Source organism: Corapipo altera, unplaced genomic scaffold, assembly GCF_003945725.1.
Source record: "Corapipo altera isolate COAL_440 unplaced genomic scaffold, ASM394572v1 0, whole genome shotgun sequence".
NCBI lineage: Eukaryota > Metazoa > Chordata > Aves > Passeriformes > Pipridae > Corapipo > Corapipo altera.
Window position 1 is genome coordinate 37,396,171 of NW_020884872.1, and position 24,251 is coordinate 37,420,421.

At 35.2% G+C, this 24,251-nt stretch overlaps 1 long non-coding RNA gene across 1 annotated transcript; it reads left to right on the forward strand.

The window, feature by feature from the left end:
- Nucleotides 1-2,522: 2,522 nt before the first annotated feature.
- Nucleotides 2,523-6,151, forward strand: LOC113945189. The gene is made up of 3 exons (XR_003526985.1): nucleotides 2,523-2,764; nucleotides 3,851-4,031; nucleotides 4,128-6,151. It is a non-coding gene; the product is annotated as an uncharacterized LOC113945189 (long non-coding RNA).
- Nucleotides 6,152-24,251: the final 18,100 nt, after the last annotated feature.

Consider the following 24,251-nt stretch of genomic DNA (forward strand, 5'->3'; position numbering starts at 1 on the left):
TCTTGCCCTTCTTCAAGATCAGGACAACATTCCCCAGCTTTTAGTAAAGTGGGACCTCTCTGGATTCCCAAGACCACTAAAAAATCATCAAGAGAGGTTTTATGACATCAGCCAGATCTTTGAGAATTCTGGGATGAATCCTATCAGGCCCCATAGATTTGTAGGGATCCAGGTGGAGCAGCAGATCCCACACCATTTCAGGCTCAACTGGGAGTTGATCGTTCTCACAGTCATGGTCCTCCAGCTCAGGGCACTGAGACTCCCTTTGTCCATCATACATGTTGAAGACAAAGGCAAAGAAAACCTTAAACACCTCTGCCTTCTCTCTGTCTCTGTTTGTGAGGTCAAGGGCCAATGATATTTCTATACAGCTTATTGCTTATTGCCATTAATATATTTGAAAAAACTCTTTTTATTGTCCTCCATATTTCTGGCAACATCAACTCCAGCTGAGCTTTGGCCACATGAATTTTCTCCCTACAGTAAAAAGTAACATCTTCCTGTGTCCCTTGACCTTGCTTCCACTGGACTCCTTCATTTTTTGTCTTTTTTCTAAGAGAAGTTCCCTGCTTGGCCAAACCAGCCTTCTACCTCTCCTGGTTGACTTAGGAGGTTGTCCTTAGGAGGTGATATTTGTTTTGAAAAGTGACCAGCACTGATGGACCCCAGCACCATTTTCCCAGGGGACTTTACTAATTCATTTATCAGTCCAAAGTCTGCCCTCCTCATATCCAGAGTTGAGGTTTTGCTGATACTTTTCCTCCTGTCAACAGAGATTTTAAACTCAACTGCTTTGTGGTCACTGTGGCCAAGACAGCCACCGATCTCCCCTTTGAGACCCACTGGTCTCATGAGATCCAATCTGTTGACAAGCAGCAGATCAAGCAGGGCATCTTTCTGAGTAGCTCTTGTGGGAAGATGGCTGGGTTTAAAAATTAGAGGAAACTGAGAAGTTATAATGGTAAGGAAATTGTAGGGTAAAATGCAGCTGCTACTCTCAGGATGGAATGATGTTGGCAGTTCCACGATGATTTCCCACACAACAGTAAGTACATACTAAGGGTGATGGCATGGAAGGTGGAGCACAGTGGAGACATCATGGCTCTGTAGAAATCCTTTCAGGGAAAGGAACTCTGTGGCACTTCACATTTGATAAACTACATAGCACCTGTCACCCCAGGGAGAGGGGAGAAGATGTCCTGCTGCTGAGCCGACAAACGTTGTTGCTGCTAGGATGAACTTGGTTCATTGAATCCTAATTGTAATATTAACTCACACCTTAATTTCAAAGTTACCCACCTCCAAGGTATGACCATCTCCACCAGGTGTGCACTTCATATTTTTTTGACTGTATCTTTATAAGTAAAGCAGAACTATTTTACATCAATCAGTAACAAAGGTATTTATTACTAAAGTCACTCAGGCATCACTTAAATATAAAGAAAGAAAGTCAAGAATAAGCGAAAAATTAGCGAAGACTCCATCATAATTGCTGTGATCAGTTGACGGGCTGAACTTCTCCTTTCCCCCCAATATAGGGACGCATATTGGGTAAGAACTACACTCTACCTGTGCTGAATAATTTTATTGCTTTGAATATGCTTTTGCAGTGAGATACTCATGATCAGCAATCTTTGAACCTTAACCTGTCACAATTTTATATTGATAAAGAGTTCTATTCCGTAAACTGTCATTGTGAGCCCTTCACAGGGACCAGTAGTTGCTAGCAGGGGGTAACACACTGAAATAAAGTGGGAATACCTACTGAGGGGTTTCCCATATGCTGTTGGCATAGTTCTCTAAAAAGGCCAGTCAAATCACCCCGATCCAGCAGGATTGATCAGTGAAGGGTCCCGATAACAGGACACTGACAGGCTGGTTGGGCACAACCATCTTGGCTTTCCTGGGGCACTGACAGATAAATCAAATACTACAGGTCGAGGAAATCTCCCCTCACTAAAGGGAGGGAAAATCTCCCCTTTTCATGTGACAGCTCCCTTAAGACCTATTCCATAACGTAGCCATTCAGTTTTTTTAGGAATCTTCTGACCTGGGTTGTACCAGCTGTGTGATGCTCCCAGTTAATTTCTGGCAAGTTGAAGTCTCCCATAAGGGCATGGACAGTTGACTTGGAAAGGTCCCTTAGTTCCTCAAAGAATAATTTGTCAGCACCATCATCCTGACTGGGAGGTCTATAGCAGACTCCCACAATGAAATTTGCATTATTTGTTTGCCCCTTGACTCTTACCCAGGGGCTCTCAATTGTGCCATTGTCAACTGTGAGCTCCTTACATTCTAATCCCTCTATTACACACAGTGCAACCTCTCCATCTCTTCTGCCCTGCTTATCCCTCCTGAAGAGCCTGTAACCACCCAGCAGGGTTCTCCAGTCACAGGTCTCATCCCACCAGGTTTTGCTTATGCCAGTGATATCAAATCTCTGGGACTGGGAAAAAACTTCAGTCTCCTCTTGTTTGTTCCTCATGCTGTGCACATTGTTGTAGAAACATTTTAGTGGTGGTACTGTAGCAAATACCTTGTAAGGCAGATTGAGGAAGGCCACTAGTGCTTGTTTGTTCAAGTTCTGGCACACCATCCCATTGCTCATCACTGATGAGCCTGGTTTTGTCTTTTTGCCCCTTCCAAGCTAGTTTAAAGCTCTATCAAGAAGTCCTGCTAGCTCCTGTGATAGAACTCTTTCCCCTATGGATTCATGGAAAGTATTGTACAGTAATAATAACTGAATCTGCAAGTCAGCCTGAAAGTAAGAAATTGCAAATTAGTTTATCCAAATTAATGTGTGTAATGGCAGTTGTATAAACAATACCTGAAAGAAGGTGAGCCATAATCACATCTAGAGCATCTTCAATGTCATTTTGAATTCACTTAGTTCAACAAGAGAAAAAAAGAAAGCAAAATCTATGCAGCAGAAAGTCCTGCATTTTATCCAAAGGATTATTTCTGTGCAGTTTCCTAATGGTTACCCTTATGTATTTTAAGATCTCAAGAGCAGAGTATTGAATGTGGAATACACTACTATGATTTTTTCTCACTAAAGAATTTACACAGATTATCTACTTGGATTAACTACACTACCTGAGTGTTTCTTTCAATTAATCCATCCCCATGGATGGACTCTTTTTTTAACTGTCTAGGAAATGTCTCACTTGCAGATAAATTCATACAGAAAATCTAAAATTAATTCTGATCTGTTAAGAGGTAAGAAGTGTGCCCTGGAAAATGTCTCACAGGTCAATAGGCCTTTGGTATCTCATCTTTTAAAGATAACATCTTCCAGACCTGGAGAAAAGACAGGTAGCCCCCCCATGTGGGGAGGCAGCAGAAACTCTGGCAGGGTGCCAAAGCACCTGATTGCTTTCTCTTCCCTCCCACATTTTTTTTTTTTGAACAGTAAACCCTCAGAAAGGATGTGGTCTGATCTCTAGAGGAAGCAAAATTTCCTGACCATAAATCAGCCTGCAAAGAACTACAGAAAGACAATATGTTGCCACAGTGCCTTAGCATGTGGGGTTGTTTCAAGTTTCTGTAAAATGCAGCTGGTTCTAAGCATCTCAAGTTGCAGTTGCCCAATTACTGGATTTGTGGATGTGTAGTTTAATGTACAGTTTTGTTCTCTGTCTTTGGTGCTGAAACAAACTGCTGGTCAGCTTCTTAACACAAGGTTTGTATGTGGTCTGTCCAAGTTCTTTTCATGAGTAATTTTGGAATAGAGTTACTGGAAGTACAACTTGAAACATGCATTTGGAAAGTCTTCGTATAAAAATAAAAACCAGTGGTTAGATTTAGAAATTGTCTTTTGAATAAACTGACTGAGATTTACATTCCACAGATATGTGAATTCCTGCAGCAATCATTACAAGAAGAAATTATTAAAAAGGTTTTGATAGTTGGTTGTGTCCCTAAAAGTACTGCTCATCTTCACATGCAAATCTATCCAGAAGCAGGTCTGAGTGAGCTGAAAAGACATCTGCAGCTCCACAATTTTGAGAATCATTGTACATAAATTCCAGGTGAGTGCTTACCTATATCAGATGGTTGTGGTTTCTGGGGAGGTACACCTTAGAAGTGTCTTTTCCTTTTTGTTTTCTTTCCCTTGCTGCTTGTAGGATACAAGAGGACTTACCTAATCTTTCATCAGTTGTCGTTTGGGAACCTTCTCGTGCAAAAATATTTTTGACTGAAAAATATCCAGGGACTCTCTGCCACCTTTCCATAGCCAACACATACTGAGCAACATACCTGCCCTGCTGTAGGTTTCTTCTATGTCTCAGATTTATTGAAAGTTGATTAATATGCTAATGATTTGAGGTGTTGACCTATTAAAAAAAAAGCAAAAAAGAAGACTAAAGAATTCTTACTATAACTGATCATACTGTCCCTGAGTCTCTGAAAAAAAGATGTGTTCAGGAGGCAGAACAAACGAAAGAGAAGATAAAATACAGCCTTGTCTAATGTTAGCATTAAAAAAAAAATATTTTGAGCAAGAGCAAAAATTAATTTCTGGAGAATTGAGAACAATATGATGAAAGAAATAGATTCTGAAATTATTTTTTACATTACTGGGAAAAGACTGTACCAAAGAATCCAACAAAGTACCTTCAGCAAGAAGACCACACAATAGTTTAATTAACGTGATTTTTGTTGTCTTTGTCTGAACTAAAGTCAGAATTCCCAGTTCATATGAAGTTATAGTATTTGTCAGCATTTTAAAGTCTTAATTCACTTAATCTACAGTCTTCTGGACTTTCAACTCATGCCGTGATTGGGTCTCAGAACCAAAGGCAGGTAACTTTTTTCATTAAAAAGAGTGGTAGAGCATGAAAAAAAATTGAGACAAATTAAGACGAAGCAATATGATTTTCAAAACCTAATTTATTTATTTATTTAGTCTGTGACTTGTTTGCTCTACTTTAACATGGCTATGGAGGCAATGCTTGGGACATTCCTTAATTAAATGATACATTGTAAAAGGTAGAGAATTCTCTCTCAGAAATCACATTTGTTATTGATCCACTCTCAATCATTGGAGTGAGAATTTGCAGGTCTCCTTCTGTTCTGCTTACATTTGGATGTATCAGTGTGCAAAAGATATTTTGGTAATTGACTTTTAGTTCCTGGGAACATTAAACAGCTTAGAACATCAAACAGCTTTGACATTTGACTGTCAAAATTTTCTGCATTTTGACATTTGACTGTCAACATTTTTTTTATTCTTATCTGAAAACTCAATTTCCTGGTAAATCTCTATAATACAAGTTTGGGCTTTTTGTCTGGGATTTTTTTTTTTCTTTTAAGGAAAAAAGGTAAAGAGATTTTTAGTTTTAATTATTTCCTAATATATTTCACTTAACTGAAAGCTACATGTAGGATTCAAGGCTTTCCAGGGTTCTTTACTTCAAAATAGCAGTCTTTTTATTCACTGATAGTCATTTCTATTTAAATAATACACAGGGAATGTGTACAGCATGTATAGAGACATGCCGATAAACACACTGAGACAGGTATCCTGCTTCCCTTAACGGCTACATATTTCAGACTTGGTAAGGATCAAATCTCTTCTAGGTCATAAAAAAGGACTGTGGAATAGAAAAGAGTCTTCATTTTTACACAGTTAATACCCTGTCCTGATTAGCTTCACATTCCTTTACCCTCACATCTTTTCACAACTTCTATTGCAACTATGTCACAACTTTCAACCAGTGTTCACTGCACAAGTGGATAGCGGGAAATCCTGATTTTATATCCAGTTTATACAGTATATACAGTTCATACAATATTTTTTAAACAACATTCTTTCTTAGGTGTTGGATCTATGTAGAGTATGTAACTGATAGTGTTGTGTTGTACCTGTTATAAAATAAAATACTTGTCTCGTTTACCCTAAAAAACATGTTCAGGTGAGGTTTAAGACAATCTAGAAAAAAAATTGAGCTTGAATATCATTGAATCAGGTATCTAGTTCCCTTAACACTGTGACACAGGCTTTCAGGTAGCTGAGACAACTGAGATGTGGATTTCAAATACATATATCATACTCTAAAACAGAAGATCGAATTTGCTGGAAGTCTACTTTTATGCTAAAATTAAAACTGTGAGGTTTTGAATGCAGTAAGTTTCAAACAAGCAACAACTTAAGCAATTAATCTCTTTCTCATCTTCACTCAAGTTTGAAATTTGGCTTCCTACTTACCTCAGAAAGACTCCTGGATCCTGGGAAGGTCATACAAGACACTGAGTAAAGAAAAAAAAAAAAAGGAAGAATATAAAATATTCATATTTTTACCAGTAAAAATATAAGTATAATATTGTTGGTATAATCATCATTAAGTTAGTATGCTAGGATCAGAGATGAAAAAAAAATTTCCTAAGAAGAAGACCTCAAATTCTTTTCTTATATTCATTTTTTTATATCTCCAAGATTCAAAATATCTTCTAGTCAGACTTTAGCCATATATAAACAAGGACTTTCTTAACATCTGGGCAAGTTCAGCATCCCTTGACTGATCATTTTTTAACAAATATTTTTCTCTCTACTCATTTTCTTTTCTCTTTAAATTTTTTTAGTATTAATAGAAATGGATCTGGTCAGACATAAGCAATTTATATCAAAAGAAGTTGTGTATCTAAAGAATTTTTATCAAGTTTCTGATGTGGCAGTGTGATTTTTGGTTGATTTGAAACACAGGTGGCTTTCAGCTAATATGGGAACACTGCAGAATAATAGGTACTTGTAAACATCAGCAGTTTAATCCAAGCCCTATCAAAGAAAGAAGAAAGACTCCTAATAATTTCACTAGTTCTTTGATTGGGTCTGCACCAAAGCTATTGCAAGATCAAGGTGGGAACTGCAGCTCAATTTTAGGTTTTAAATTAGGTGCATGATATGTTTTGACCTGAGAAAATTGCCTAGATCCCTGATTTTGAAAAGATGCAAGCACATTCATAGGAATACATATGTGGAAAATCTTTAAGGGCACACAAGCACTCAGGACCTCTCTACACAACTGAGTATTTGAAATAATAAAAAAAAATGTTAACTGCTTTTATTAATGTTTTTTTCTTGTTTAAGATGACCACATTAGATCTCATAATACATGATTCTGTAACAAAACAAACCAAAACCAACCAAACAAAAAAAGCAAACCCGAAAACAAAACCCAGAAAAAATACCTGATATTTAAGGTCCCTTCCAACCCAAACCATTCAATGATTCTATGACAAGAGTTCCACAAGATGACATAAGGTTCAATTTCAGCCTTGGGTCCAGTGCCATACAGTATATGCAAATCTATTCAGTTTCTATGCACAGACATTCTTCTAACAAGAGCTGGCAGCAGAAAATCAGTGGCATCAAGTGCACAAAAAACAAGTAGCTCCCAATTATAATAAAATACTTCATCCCGAAAGAAAAAAACATATTTGAGAAACTGTCAGTTCTGTCATTAGTGTAATTTATAACAGCTGACATAAAGATACTCTGCATTGGACCTTGTTCAAACAATTTAAAATCACTTCTGCCTTAAACGAATAAACCCATGACATAATAAAGTCAAAAGTCTTGTGCTGCTCTTGTTCATTACAGCAGATCTTTATAACCCAGTGTAGATGAGGTTGCATTGCCTTTAGAAATAACTTTCTGTCAATGTGGAAATTTTAAAAATAGCAATGAATTCATAATATATGCTATTTCTCTTCATGGCAAGGTGAGTGCCAGGAAAACCAAAACTAAAAACAAACAACTGTAAAGCCTAATAAATTACATCCAAGTTACTGTTTTCTGAAGTTTGTAGGTTAACACATATGCACCCACCAACATAAAAGTAAAATGGTAAATGATGACTGTAGGCTGTAATTTTTATCATGCAATCATACTTTTAATGTTGTCAGCACAATCTTTAAAACAAACATTTCCTCCTCACTATTTCAATACAAGATTTTTTTTTCAGAGATTCATATCAGCTTCATTCCAGTCTGAATTTATTCAGTTTGCACCCTTTATCATTATTCTAGGAGAATTCTTAATTTTCCCATCACATTAATCTATTATTTATAATTTTTATAGATACTTTATTAGATTTAATTTCTCCAAAGAAGCAAAAATTTCCTGTTGCCTGTGTTATTCATATATCTCTTTATCACTCCTTTTCAATTTCTCATGATTATGGAGGAAGTTCCAGTAAGGTCCTGTACAAAAACCTCTCTCTTATAGGGACCTCATTCGAAATTTCCTTGAGTTGGGATTGCTCTCTAACACCGAATCACTCTGCTACTGCATAATATAGCTAGGGTTTTCTCCTCATCTGTCATTTCCAGTGGTTCTCAGCTTACAGAGAAAAATCATATTAGTCCATAAATGATCTTGAATGTCACACCAATAAACTTTGTCCTATTTATATTACTAGTAGACTATGCACTTCAGACTGAGTCAAAAGGGTCAGTCATTTCTTCCACTTGCAAATTATCCACTAATATGTAAAGCAAAAACCTATCTATCTGTTACCTATAATATGATAGTTTTTGACTCCACAGTCATAATCCAGATTTTGTTGTAAACACACTATGTAAATGCACAGGTCCCTTCCTTGAGGTATAATGTTCAAGAGACTGTTGCTATGAATACATATGATAGTATATAGCAAGATTTTTTGCAACTAATTATTGCAAGTACTGTTGTGAACACTCACTGTACATAATTTGCTGTTGTGTGCTGTTTTTAACCAAAATTTCATAATCTTTTCACCTCCTAAATAAGATAATTTTCACTCCCAAAACAAAATTTAAGGTGGACAAAAAGATTGAATTCTCCAAAATGACATTAAGTTAATCCCACACTCAATATCTGCTTAGTATATTAGTACTTCTGATTACAGTTGTAAATGGAAGAAAAAACTGGAAAAGATCATCTAAAAAGCAATAGACTCTGAGTTCACAAATTTAAGGAAATAATGGTTGTTTAGAAAAAATTTTATCTCAAAAGAAAATTGTCCTTTTCTATCAAACTGTTACTGGAAAGAGAATGAGATATTTGGTGGTACATTACTGGCTGAAAAAAAAAGGAAGAAATTAAAGTCTGTTTTTTGTGAAAGAACAATACCCTTTAGGTGACAGAGGTAAAGATATCAAAACAATAGCAAATGAAATTCCTTGAAGTTTTAAGAAACCTACTGTATTGTGTTTCGCTTGAAATCCACAGTCCTTTATTAAGGAAGAAAAGTTCTTCATGAAAAGAAACCTGGCTGACAGAAGAGCCAACAAAGAAGTTACTGTCATTGAAATCTAATATGTGTGTAATATCTAATGTTTTGAGGAAGGAGGGTGGGCTAATAGGTTGTAGAGCAGTATAACCCAGTTATTCCAGATTCTTCAAAAAAAGTACAAAATATTCTTATTTGGTTGCCTTCTGGCAGTCAAAATGAGCAGAAACACATACCTACATAAAATATTAACTTTCAGCTCCATTCCAAGAGTGTGGAAGTAAAGACAGAAATGTAGTGAGAGAAACCTGCACACCCCCTTAATTGTGAAGAGTCAGCATGATTTAGTATTATTTGTAGAAAAAGTATTTGGAAACACACGGACCTGGTATCAGATAAAAGCATCCAATAAAGAAATAAAGTGCTAGACATCAAGATGTTAAGTGCTGTTCATTTAGATTCTTGAATTTGATTTTTCAGAGCAATCAGCCCACCCTCAAAACCACATTGTTAGATCCATTGTACTAGCATGGAACTTCTTTGGGTTTCTCCTTTGCAGTGAAATTGGGCAGAAATGTGATGAGCTTTGTTTGACATGCCTCCAGACCTGTCCAAAAGTAGGAGTCATTTCTAGGACTCCTAGCAGAAGTCTACAGCACATTTATTAAGTAGAAAATAGAAATCCATTGAAGTGTTCTCTGAGAGAGCAAAAGCAATGAGCCATTGCAGTATCTAATCCACATAATACTGAGAGTAACTGCATAGGAAGAGTGAATATAAGTTGATGGTAAGTTATATGAGCTCATGCTTGTCAAGAAACCCATTAAGGGAGCTAAACTTGAGACACAATTGGATTACTGAAATTTCTTGTGTAATATCTGAGTTAATAAAATAATGACAAATACATTACACAATCAAAAGCAAATTGAATTCTGTCAATTTTCTGTGCTCTTTCTATTTGTACTATCTTCTAGTAATAGAAAAAAAATGTATTACTTTCAAAGCATTCTTGAGGACAGAATGTCCAAAAAAATTTTGATATAGCGGGGATTTTAGATCCCAAAACTTGAAACATGGTGACCTTAAAAAAAACCCTTGCAGTAAGGTTTAATTAAAAAAAATTAATTTAAGGTTAAAGGAAATCCATTCCTGAGATGTTCACATGTATTTTAAAATAAATGTAATAAATTTTCATTGTTTGATATAGATATAGCCAGCAAAAATTGGTATAAAAAGCAGACTTATATAAGAACTGTTCGACCATCTAATGAGGAAATCAAGATTTCTTCTTTCCAACTACAACTCCTCTAGATCCATACAAAGATACATTTCATCTGGCAGGGTAGTATTAATTTAGAAGTCTTGAAAAATATTTTTGGATCTAATAGTACACTGTACTAACATGTGTAGAGAAAGTCAATGTAAATGTATTGATTCTTTCCTGCAAACAAACATACCCTTTAACACAAGCACCCTGATTATAAAGTCAGCTTTATTAGCTGTTGTGCTGAAGTTTTCAACACTTCTTTACAAAACTGACCATGCCAATCTTTTCCAGGGACAAGGTATTTTCATTGTGGTAGATGGATTCTCAGTATTCCTCCTCAAAGCAGTCCCAATATCTGATACATAAGATCACAGGGAAGAGAGAGACTCAGGGTAAATGTGTGAAATACATTCATAGTAGCAGCAACAATAGAAAACCAAAATACGCTGAGTAGATTAAACACATCAATATTTAGGACTGGGAATTCACTTAGCAGTGAATTCTATGCTTTACAGCATGCAGGATGGAAAGTTCAGGTTTAGTAAATTACAATTTAACTCCTCTCCTATCTATTCAGTTAGTTCTTGACCTAAGGACACCTGAATTTAGCACATTAGTATGTTGGGTTTAACTTTCTTCATTATGCAGAAATCACACCATGTTCTCCTCAGAGCCTGGTAAATAGTTGGATGGCTGTTAAGGGTAGTACACAGATGACTTTTGAAAAGGATAAGATCTAATTGACTGGCTAGTAGCAAAGATGACAAAGAGATAAAGGTTTTGTTGTTGTTTTTTTTTCTTTCTAAGGTAAGGTTGAAACAATGTTATGACTGGACTAGGAGTTTAAGCAAGAGTATGAACTTAGATTAAAAATATCAGGAAAGAGGTCTGATTTTCTAAACCTAGAACAAAGCATGCTTACATGCTTTATAGTTTTGTTAAGCTGATTTTATCTCTTCTCAGCTGAGTGTGCTAACCCTTCAGTGTGTTAAACTCCAATTATTAACTTGTTGAATAAGGACAGTACAATATTCTCCATAAATAATCTGGAGGAGTGCTTAAAGAAAACCAGATTGAAAACCAGATCAGAACTTCCACTCATGACAAGGAGTTGAATTCTACATTGCAAACATATCTGTATAAACGTACCTCTGGTTATTAAAAATTTTAAATGAAAAATGTTGTGGGTGGTACATTATCTGACAAGATCAGTAAGCTGGTGAAACTAACATCCATACAATATCTGATTTTAAATTAAAAGGATTATATAGGGAGAAGATATTTAAAATTATATAAGGCATCTAGAAAAAAAATTGTGTCTCTTTAAACACTGTGTTGAATATGTTACACAGTCTCAAAGTAATATGCTTAGCTGAAAGTATATGAAAGCTATACCGACCTTAGGTTATCCATCTCAGTGCAAAGAATGCAAGTAAGTGCTTCATACACTTCCTCATTTTTATGTTATCTTTCTTCCTTTACATCAAAATATGCATAAAGTAACTTCAAAAGAATTTCGTTGTAAAGCTTTGCAACTATTAATAGCAGATCCTTGCTTTAACAACTTACCAGCAGTGAGAGATTGCCTGTTCTGAGAAGTAACACAGCGACCTGAAAGTTTCAGTCCTGAAAACTTCTTTGCTGTAACACCTCAACCTACACAAATGATTTTTTGTACACCTGGTTTGTTGATGCATTCTGCCATCCCACTCATTTTTTATGTGATTGCTGCTTTGAAGATGTTAAGGAAATAGGTTTGATTTTGACAGTTATTTCCTGGGATTTGGGGAGTGTGCTTCTTAATCTATTGCCAAATACATTCTCCTTATTTGAATAAATCATAATGTGAGGTTACTTTTCTCTTATCACTTTTCTTTTGACTTATGAATTCTCTTTTTCATTTCCTCTGAGCTCTTTTACTAATTGACAGGTGGTCCTGATGTGGTTCACTACGGCAACCTCTCTGAAGTTACTGGTTGACTCTCCAGATGTTTAATTTCATCATTTTGATATGCTTCAGCGACTTTCTAGGCTACTTCTACCTAGCACTGGTACACTTATCTCCCTCTTCTATCCTTTTATCCCCCTAGAAAAAGTGGTTTGGGGGTTGTTTTTGTTGTTGCTGCCAATGTCTCACAATTAAATTAATTCCCCTGGCATTAACTTCATGATTTTGAAGAATTCATCACAAAGTTAGTCATGGAAAGCCCTCAAATTTTATCCCATTTCCATCTGCAACATAAACATCTTTGTGACATCACTTACAATTATGAAGCTTGATAGTACATCATCCTGAAAAGCCAGCATCTCACTGTGATCCCCACTGAAATTCAGGTTCTTTGTTTTATAGATATGCAGAAAAAAATACCTGGGATTTATGAATGTTATAATTGTCTGAAAAATTTTGTTTGAAAATGCATTTTATTTATTATCCCTGGGCACTGTGAATCTTCCTTTAGTTTGATGTGTATGACACCTACAATGACAAAATGTTCAGATCTCTACCATTTTGTCAAAGGAGCATTTTGCAGGTTCTGGATAAAGAACATAATAATTGCTCTGCAACACCTGAAGACTCCTGTAAATTGTCTTGTGCTGCTAGTTGTCCTGTATTACATTTTTCATGCCATAAATCTGTGAATAAATCACAGCTTTTAAGATGACATTCACTTACTTAATATATTGCTGTGTATTTGATAGTCTTGAGTTAAATTGATTTACTTCCAGTTCTGCAATACATTAACTGCCTTGCCTAGGCAAATATCTATATTCAACTAAAACTTTAAACTACAAATTTACATGAGGTAATCTCTTCTATTTACCAATTTTTATTGATAAAAATTTTTAATACTTGTTCTCCAACTTCATCCAGGCCTTAAAACTTAATTTCATATGCAGAAATACTTCATGAAATTCCACCGTTCTTTGGATTTGTGGGAAGGATACATATCCAAAAAGTTTCAAGAGACCCCTTTCTTACAGCATTTTCAAACCTAAAATATATACCTATGGCCAATTTCCTGACAAGATTTACAGACATGCTTACCTTTGAGTCATTCAGATAAGTTTTGTGTTAGCTGTAGAACTCAGCATTCTGGAATATCTACTTAGAAGCATGCATTTTAAATAAAGAACTGTCTTAATTACTAAGGCAAAAAAGCTTTCATCAGTAGAAAAGAGGGTGGGTTTTGTTTGTTTGTGGTTTTGGGTTTTTTTCTTTGCTTTGTTTTTCTGATAGGTATACCTCAGTTACTCTAATAGGATAGTGCAGGATTATATGCTTTATTTAGAACTAGACTAATGTTTTTCAAGGTGTATACTATACCAGGATCACAATAGTCCATGATTGCCTTTTCTAGTTTCCTCATGGTTTTGGAGTTCATACCCATGTAACTGTGCTTTCTATCACTGTAATATGTCAAATGCTATTGAATCATAGAATGGTTTGGGTTAGAAGAGACCTTAAAAATCATCTACTTCCAACTGCCCTACCATGTGAAGGGACATCTTCTACTAGACCAGGTTGATCAGAGTTCCATCCAACCTGGCCTTGAACACTTCCAGGGATGGTACATCCACAACATCCACAATTGTATGGGCAACTTGTTCCAGTGTTCCACCACTCTCTGAGTAAAGAATTTCCCCCTAAGATTGAATCTAAATCTACTTTCTTTTAGTTTAAAACCATTACCATTTTTCTTATCACTACATACCCTTATAATATGCCACTCTCCATCTTTTTTTCCAAGTCCCTTTTGGGTATTGGAAGGTTGCTCTAAGGTTTCCCTGGAGCTTTCTGTCCTCCAGGATGAACAACCCCAACTCCTTCAGTTTGTATTGATCAGAGAGGTGCTCCAGCCCTCTGATCTTCTTAATGTCCCTCCTCTGGACCTGCTCCGTCAGGTCCATGTCTTTCTTTTGCTGAGAATCCCAGAGCTGGATGCCATACTCCAGGTGGGATCTCACGAGAGCAGGGTAGAGAGGTACAATCAACACCCTCGACATGCTGGTCATGTCAAGTATTCAACCGTCTTTTCCAGTATAGGTTGCAGTATTTCCATTGCAATGCACTGGTTCAGGTTAACAGCAAGTATGGGCAAACAGAAAAACTCATTTGCAATAAAGAAAATTAAAGCTTGAATAAAATTATTCAGATTCAGTCATGGAGTGAATATTTGACATCACAGAAAACCTTAGCTCTTATTTTTTAAATGTGGCTGGCTTTTTTTTCTTGATATCAGACGACACATAATTTTGAGGAAAAAAAATCTTTTAGAAGTAGTGTTTCCCTGTGAAGTTTCACAGAGTAAATGAAGCTAAGCAAAAATAGATATGTGCCAAAAGCATGGGATCAAGAGTAGATACTTGGGAGTGCCTGTAGTAAAGAATTTAGGCATTTATTACAGGGTCCAAAATTGCAGTTTGTGTATCTAACCAAAATGAGAAGCAGTTCATGACTGAAATTAAAACCATTACTTAATGGTGAAATTATTTAAGAGTGAGATAATTTTCAGATCAAAAAGACAAAAATGTGAAACTTTTTTCTATTTAATCAGTCAAAAATAGTTCTTCATCGGGAGAGTATTGAAGAGAAAACGAAGTGTGAAGTCACGCAGCAGTGTGAACCTTATCACGTACTAGTTGTGAAAAGCAACATTTGGTTTCTTAAGGAAAAAATAAATTTAAACAAAACAAGAGAAATAGGAGTCATCACATATCTCTTCTGATTTTATTCCTGAACTGCAAATCCCCAAATGTCCTCAGTGAATTTGGGTGTTATACTGAAATCTTAACATATCACTTCAACAAACCTCCATGAGACGATAGCTGGAACAGACGTTCAAAAATCCTGAGAATCTCTGAAGTCAGGGAAGAAAATTTTGACATTTCCAGTATAAATTTAAAGTACCTGCTATGATAAGCAGTCCTGATATGCAGTTGTTAAAAACAATGAGGTTCCACACCTAAAATAGTGTCCATGCAAAGCACACTGGCCTAACAAAACCCAAATGGAGCATGTGCAGGAAGATTTATACAGCTTATAAAAGTTACAAAACTGTCATATTTGTAATAACTTATACATGCATCATGGCTGCATGAATCTTAAGCTGCTAATGCATTGAGTATTTCACTTGTTGTACTTTCATGTGATGATTTATTTAATCATTTGGGAAGGTTTTTTTCATTTCTCACATCTGAGTGAGCACCCACTAACAGCTAGTTCCAGTCTGAGTTCCAGTTTTATTTAATAGAAGCTTAAAAAAAGTAGAGTTTAAAGCTCTGTAGTCTGCCTAATGACAGTTTCATTAATGGCAGCTGTTTTTCTATAAAGATCAAAATCCTGGAAACAAAAGATACAAACATATGAAAATAAAAACAAATAAGAGAATAGATAGCTTTTAAGTTAAACACAAGGAAAACAGATTCTTTCTAAATCAAGGGATAGGCATGCCAAACAATGTTTTACGGATGAATATACTCCACAAAAATTAATTTAGTTCACAAATGTGAAAATTCAGAAAATTTAGACCTCCTTCTCTAAGTTTCGGTATTCATTGGGCAAAATGTTTACACTGGGGCACTAGTTCTGTGCTCCAGTTATTTTCAATGGAAATACAATTCAGCAGCCAATGACTTTTAAGATAAAGGTTATCCTAAGATAGCCTGTGTAGTGGTGTAGTGGTTTTCAGAGGAAAAGCTAAGAAAAAAAGAGTGAAATCAGTTGAAACAGGGATAACAGACTGTTGTACATTGTAGCAAAACAATATTGCATTGAAGGACATGGACATGTTTAACTTCCATGAAGAAATACGTAATTTAATAATATGTTAATGTACGAATGAAGCAAGTGGCATGCAGCTGTGTCAGTGAAGATATAGGATGGATATTAGGAAAAGGTTCATTACTCAAAGGGTGGTTGGGTGCTGGAAGAGGCTCCCCAGGGAAGTGGTCACAGTACCAAGCTTGACAGAGTTCAAAAACTGTTTGGGCAATGCTCTCAGGCACATGGTGTGACTCTTGGGATGTCCTATGCAGGGCCAGGAGCTGGACTTCAATGATCCTTGTGGGTCCTTTCCAACTCAGCATATTCTATGATTCTATATTTATTTTAATGGATTTCACATATCACTGAGAAATAATTTCTCACACATCTAAAACCTGTTTAATATATTCATTAGTCTGCCCTCCATATCCAAATACTGTCTCCTTCCAACTGGCAACACTTAAGCAGAACAAGGTATCAAAAATGGCTAAAATTAGTTAGTTGAGAATTCCCTAGTTAGATCAAATCTGTAATCTGGCATCTCATACACTATCTATGCCCATTAATTTTGGCAAAAGACATGAGAGGACTCCTCATTTGGCAAGAGAACAGACTGCACTATAATAAACAGAAGGCATGTTACAACCCTATGTGTGTCTGAATCTGTTTCTAAATTTCTGTAAATTAAATAGCCCTAATTTTTTAGACTGAGAAAAGGTACATGTCAAAGACAACAAGGAGGTTAACTTACTCTGGAACAGCCCAGCATACTTTTCTGTTCTGTGCCTGCCTAAGCACAGGATACCTGGACAGTTGTATTTTTGATTGATAATATCATATACTAATACAGATCCACCTCATTACACTTGCAATCCATCTTGTTCATGAGGTTATTTAATAAACTACAGCCTCTTGGTAAGATAGCCATAATCAATGTGCATAAACTATTTTCTTTATTAGTTATAATTATACGAGGTCATTTTTACTGGTGCAGCTAGATTGATAGATAGCTCTGTAATTGTTTTCAAAGACACAGACGGCTATAATACAATCAAGTGACAAAGGATTGATCCTTGCTACATCAAAATCAATTGAATCTGATGGCACACAGAAAGTCACAGAGAAGTTCAATAGACTTTAGGATAAGGCCTAAACTAAAACCAGCTCACAATCTCCCCCCATTTCTCCCTAAATTCTTGTTTTACTCTGTATTTAATAAAAAATGTTCAAACATTTAGAGTTACCACTTTTTTATTATAATTAATTCATACTGTGTAGACATTTTAAAAAGCCATTGACACAGTCTTCTGTCAATAGTTTGGATTTTTGTTGATGCTGCAAAGCTGAAAGGCTAAAATGTTATCTAAAATGGTGAAAAATCTAACCGTTTGTTTCAATGTGACAGATGTACTTGCCTTGAGCACTAACAAGGCATAGCTAATTACTAATACAATTGCAGAAAAGGCACTCTGACAGTTGTGATCTATGAACAAATTTGTCTTCCAAGTGACAAGTCAAACAGAGGTTATGGAGGATCTTGGACACTGGGTAGGTTATAAAAAAATTTTGCACTTTTTTTTTATTGCTGTAGGGGAAATACTTCACCTTCAACTCAGATGACATCTGAGGTCCTTTCATGTTCATACTCTTTCCATTAAAGGCTCGGATATTTATTTTTATATATTACCAAGAGGTCTTTAGCCCAATAAATTCTTGAAATCTCATTTTTCCTAAATTATTTCATGATTTTTTATGATAGAGTATCTATCTTAGAGGTATCAAATAATAAACAATTAAATCATGTATGATAAAAATCCAGCATTTAAAAAAATTATAATCTGTAACAATACTGTAGGTATATCTATTTTTAAGTGGTAATTTTCAAAATATCTGAAACCTTATATCATCTTACCATTTCAAATACAGTGAAGATTTCTGAGACCTTGGGTTTTCGTGAAAGTAAACGACGATAAACTGATGGCAATGGAAAAAATCAGAAAATTCTATTAAAAATTTAATTTTTACCAAGTACTATTACTGAAATAAAGTCAAAACCATAGTTAAAAAATTATACCATTATCTTTGAGACTACAGTCCTAATTTTCAAAGTGTTTCATTCTTGAGATGAAAACATTTTCAATTTCTTACATCTGAAAAGAGTTCAGATAAGACCAATTAAATATACTGTTCTTTATAGAGTTAAATAGTTATTACTACTTATGGTAAATGTAAAAGTATTTCTAATGGTAAATCAGTTTTCTTGCTACACCTGCTACACCAGCAGGTGTAATTTCAGGACTGAAATATAATAGTGATTTGAAGGATTTTTTAATCAGCATTTACTCTCCTAAAGTACACATATTATCTGTATTTATTTCACAAATATTAGAAATCTCCCATAAAAGCTATCACAATGCAATTGGGTGCAATAAGATTGAATCATTTGGGTCAGATCCCAGATGGGATTAGGCTTTCTGGCACAAAACATTGCAGGAATTCAATGTTAGGCAGTGAGCCCAGGAGTGTAATTCAAGGATTTCTTACATTCCCACATTCCATGTACAATGACAGAGAAAAACTGACACTTTGCAGTGGGACAAGAATTATGACAAGAAGTACTTAAACCAGGCAACATGAGCATCAAACTCCCAATATTATGAAACATCATTTCTCTTTCTTGCTTTAAGTGCTCATGTCTCATCAAGTTTCTGAGATTAAAACAATTTCCTCCACTTTTTTGTTTAAATCACACTGACCATCTGCAATGGTTTTTATTATCCTCAGTGAATGCAGCAGGAAATCTCAGTTCAAGAATATCATTAGTTTGATGTATTTCAAATTCATATTTGATACTTCTGATGAATAGATATTGACCACTAGGAAACAAACCTGTTTGTTTATTTCCCTTTCAGAAATCTTACATTAAGGACTGCACATAAATGCGGCTCCAGTTGAAGTAATGGAGGGTCCTTCTTCAGCATTCTCATTAAAATATGCATGCTTCTGCATTGCATAAGGAAAAAACAAACAAACAAACCAAAACTCTCAATTGAAGTAAAAAACTAAGAAACCTCTCTTTGCTCTCTACAGAGGCTACGTACATGCACAGTAATGTAAATCAAGTATATTAATAAGCATTTTTCTTTTATGCAAGCCTCTAAACAGATAGATTTTGCTGATAACATTGGTGTAATGACATCCTGCTGTTAAACATTCATTCCTGACTGAACTGCAATTCTCTGTCCTCTCAGCTGTGCCAACACAATGCTGGGGTCATGATGTAAACAAGACTGGTAAACTAATCCAGACTGAAAGCAATTCTTCATTTAATAAGAGCTATGATACGCTCCAGGTAAATCCAGAAGTGCAATATTAGTGTACTACATTATATTCCAATGAGAATTAAATAAAGGGCTAGCTGAAATATTGCTGTCAGCACAGCATCTGCTCATGTGATCTTTTAGTCATAATAATAGTGCTAATTCACAGCATATCGAAGCAGACGTGCAAACTAACACACACAGTGCATCTTCTGAATATTCCCTATGAACTGCTCATGAGCAATCTGCAGGCCAAGAATTTATTCACTGAGGAAATAAATGAATATTTTTTAGGTAATGAATAAATCCACAAATTTTGCCATATGTTTGTGGACAACCGGTGAACAGAAAAAAAAAAAGTTGGTAAAATTTAACCCAATAAATAATTCATTACAAATTGCTTGCCTATTCTAAATTTAAACTTGCAGATTTAACTGTCTCCAAGCTCTTTTTTATGAGTAACACTAGTACCCAGTGCCTTCATTCGTTATATAATTTGACATTACCTTTGGTTACCATCAAAGACCTTACATTGAGGCAGCAGAGGAAGAGAGCAATCCTTTCTGGTTAAAATGTTAAATCAAGTTACATTTCACCTCACTATTTCAGCGCTGAAACCATCACCTGCATTCAAATGACCAGGAGACTAAGAGAGATCACAGGCATAGAATAATGCAGTGGGTTGGCTGCCACTTCATTTGCCTTGACCCCTACCTTGTAACCTACCACTAGTGAATTTTAGAGGAAAAATGACTAGAGAGAGAGAATCAGGCAGAGTGAAAGTCAACATCATCTCTCTTTCCGCAGGTCAATAGTTCAGCATCATCATTCCAGAATAACTAATCCCACTTCTGAAAACTCTTTCTATGTGTGCAGTTATTATCTAAAAGAGAATCTGTAGACCTTTTTTAATGCTATCAAGTGGAGGAAGTTAAAGCAAAACAGAATAATATGGAAATGAACCTCCACTGTACCTTTATCTTGAGGGAAGAGGTATTTAATATCACCTTTGATACTTAGGACACAGGAAAGTTTTACATCATTCTTCCCAGGAAGCTCTACTTGAGTGGTTTATTTCACTTTAGTGATGTAAGAGTAGCTTACATTCCATAAATAACAAAGAAAACTAAAAGCTCAGAAAGAACAACTTGCTATGAACACTATCCAGGCAAAGAATATAATGGCTACCATTGAAAATTATCCAGGAAACTAAGGTCTTAATCTACTTCAATGGGAAAGAAGAGCAAAAAAATATGATCTAGTGATGCTTTGTCTTACACAAAATTTTAATATAAACAATTTATAAAACAAACTTTCTTTCCAGTACGATTGTACAAGTTTCGAGCTGGCTTCCCGCCAAGTCCCCGAAACCTGACAACAAGGACCTGCTTCCCAGAGAGGGAAGAAAAAAAAACGACCGAAGCAACCAAAGCTATAGCAAAATATATATAAATATATTTCATATGAGACAGATATATACAATGAGAATACTATACACCACGATAGAAATCCTAAATACTTCCGTGATCACTTTCCTAGTTCCTTCCTGGTTACAAGCTGGTCTCCAGGAAGGCCTAGAGTGAAACCATCACAACGATTTATTTTGTAACCATTTTCCTCGTATACTCCTTGCCCAAGCAACGCTGCAGATTTGGGTCGTTGACGGGTATGCTGGTGTGTGAATTTTGATTGGTTTGATATGGCTCAAGTTCTTCTGTAGTCTCAGGAGGGACAAGACAGAGAGAAATGTAAATACATACTGATCACCAAGGCCTTTTTATCCTCAGTTTAGGATGACAGAAAAATCGGTACACTTGGAGCTTAGCTGTAAAGATCCTATGTTCAGAAAAGCCAGAGTTCTCAAAAGGGTCAGGTAAAGGGATTATTCTGTATAAAACTATTTTTTTTATGATTTCATCCACTAAATGAGGGAAAATCTGCAGTTACTCTACAAAGGAGGTTTTATTACAAAAATGCAGAAAGGATCATTATTAAACTTTTTTTCCACTGACTGCACTATAACTGTTTGCAAACTGCAAATTTCCAGTAATGAGGATCCAACCCTAATCTTTGGTAACAAGTATAATCCCATAACATATGCTAGCATCATTGCAGCAAGCAGTGGGAGTGAATATTAAATTTTCAGAATCAAATCCAATGTCACTATGTTATCACTCCAATGTAAATCTACCTTTACTGGTCCTTTTCTTCTTGGTCTCCTAGGATGTGTTTAAATTAAAAAATGCAGAAATTTTGAAGAAATGCTCCAGATGTTTCTGAATAAATATTTATTGTATGGGTAAATATTATTAAGTCTTGGTACACTTACTCTAAATTCTTTCAAAATATTGATTTCAAAAATCAAAAAGAGGACTAGATTACCCCCACATATGTAAAAGCAAAAGGTACCCTGAAGATGCTACTCACTTAAGTATCATTAAGAATATGATTCAATACATATATCCTCAAAAAACCTAATTGAGATGTTTGGCCTCTTTTCAAAAGTCCTCCATCCATCTTCAACCATACGCTTAGCTGAGCTAATCTATCAAATTAGGAAAAATGCACATGTACGTAAAGTTCACATTTGTACATTTTGGTTAGTTGTGGTCAATGCTGACAGTCACCAAATGTACGTTTCACACCCATAGTGTGAGACATCCAGAACAGCTGTCTTCTCGCCACTCAATTGGCAACTATAATGGCTTTTAAGAAATGTTTCATGGCATCAGTTTGTTCTTCAGTCCAGCTACTGACATTTTCAAATTACACTAGAATAATTTCCAAATTAGTATATCTCTAACCACTGTTCTAGTTACAAAATTTTTAGAGCATATCTGAATGAGTAAGAAGCACAAAAGGTAATGCAGAAGATGCCATTCTCCTCTCCCCAAAGTGTGATTTTCAAATTAATATCAATTCCTGTGTCTTATGATTCTTGAAGGTTTATGGTAAAATTCTACCTTCCTTCTAATAAATAAAGTTAACATTTAATGTCAAAATCTGATTGTTCTGTTTACAGTGCTTTCAGGAAATGTGCAACACCACCTTTTACCTGTTTTCTTTCTCTTAAAAAATAAGGGAGTTAAAGGAATAAAAATAGTACAAAAAGATAAAGAAAGAAAAATTAATAAAGTCAGCAAGCAGGAAAACCAAAATCTGTAATTTAGAAAGCTAAATAAACTAAGGAAACAGGAGATGCAAAATTACAATAGCAAGTCAATTTATATAATTTAAAGTCCAATAATAGCCAGATTTAATTCCTTCTGTCTTCCATATTGTTACACTGTTCTCTAAAATGTCAGTCCTGACAGAAGGTATTACTATATTTAAAATATCTTTTCTTTCTACAATAAAACTAACATAAATTTTAAGACCACATTTCCTAAATAGTACATGCAGGAACATATATGTGCCTGGATTTTCAGAAATTCCTAATTAGTCTGACAAATAGCTGTAGGGTGAGACCAAAGAGGCAGATTAGTCAACCAAAATTTATAGCAACACCCCAAGTTTTCATACATTTTATTCAGCTCTCTCATGAGTCCAGATAATCAATTGTAGATGGTTATTATCCTCTAAGAGAAAGGAAATAATAATAGTTAGTTATTTTAAATGGTTTCTCATCATTATAATATACACCTACGAGGTTTTTTCAATTTAATTACTCTATTATTATAAAGTTATCTTGTTAACAGGATTCTAATTATCCAAATATTTTGAATGTGTAGAACACGTTTGTGGAATAACTAAGATTTTATAAAGAAGTCAATATTAAGGGAATCAAAGGACAGACAAAGCCTATTTCAGATAATCAGTGAGAAATGATTGCTGGCAAACTAGTAAGTAGAGACCTAGTATAAATGCATGTATTATTACAAAACCAGAAGTCAGAGCTAATGTGACTCAGCTCCTAACACTTGGTGGTAAGTCACATTTTTTATTTAAGTATATTAAGGGCTTTACTCTTTCTTATTTATTTGATAGTACCTTACAGATCTGGAAATTCCTAGATCATTATTGAAAGGCTTTAGAGCATGAATACGGATTTATTTTTGAGTTTACCTAGTGTAACAGTTAATGGTGAGCCTCACAGTTTGGGAAAAATATATACAATAATAAGAGTAAGTAGGTTCTCTGTCTTTTCTGTTTTCCTTTATTTCTCTAAAGTGGTCGATATAATATGTTATGGAAGTAAATTTCAGCTCTGATCAACAGTAATGGAGGTCAGGCTTTGGCAGTTATATAAATCCAATGAGGTTAACTAGCCCATAAAATATAAGTGCTGAAGTGTTCATTTCTTTGTGGGTTATACTGCTGGGTGACTTGCTTTTCCTGTTATAACCATTTTATTACAAGTTTCTACAGCAAAGGAAATGCTAAGTGATTTCTGGAGAAGATATGAACAATAAAAGTCACTGTAGCTTTTATACTATAGATAATATTTGTGTATACCAGAATGACCCAAAGAGAGTTCTAACAGGCTTTTTCTACATTGGAAAAGTAAAAAATAGATCAGATAGAATCCTTCTATATTTAGTAAGCATTTTTTAAAGTGACAGGTGAAATATATCTTTTTTTCCTAATGATATATTTGATTTTGTGATTACAATATTTTTCTATGATATGAGGGGGAGCTGTTTCTTTCTTTCTTTCTTTCTGAAGCCAAGAAATAAAATAGGAGC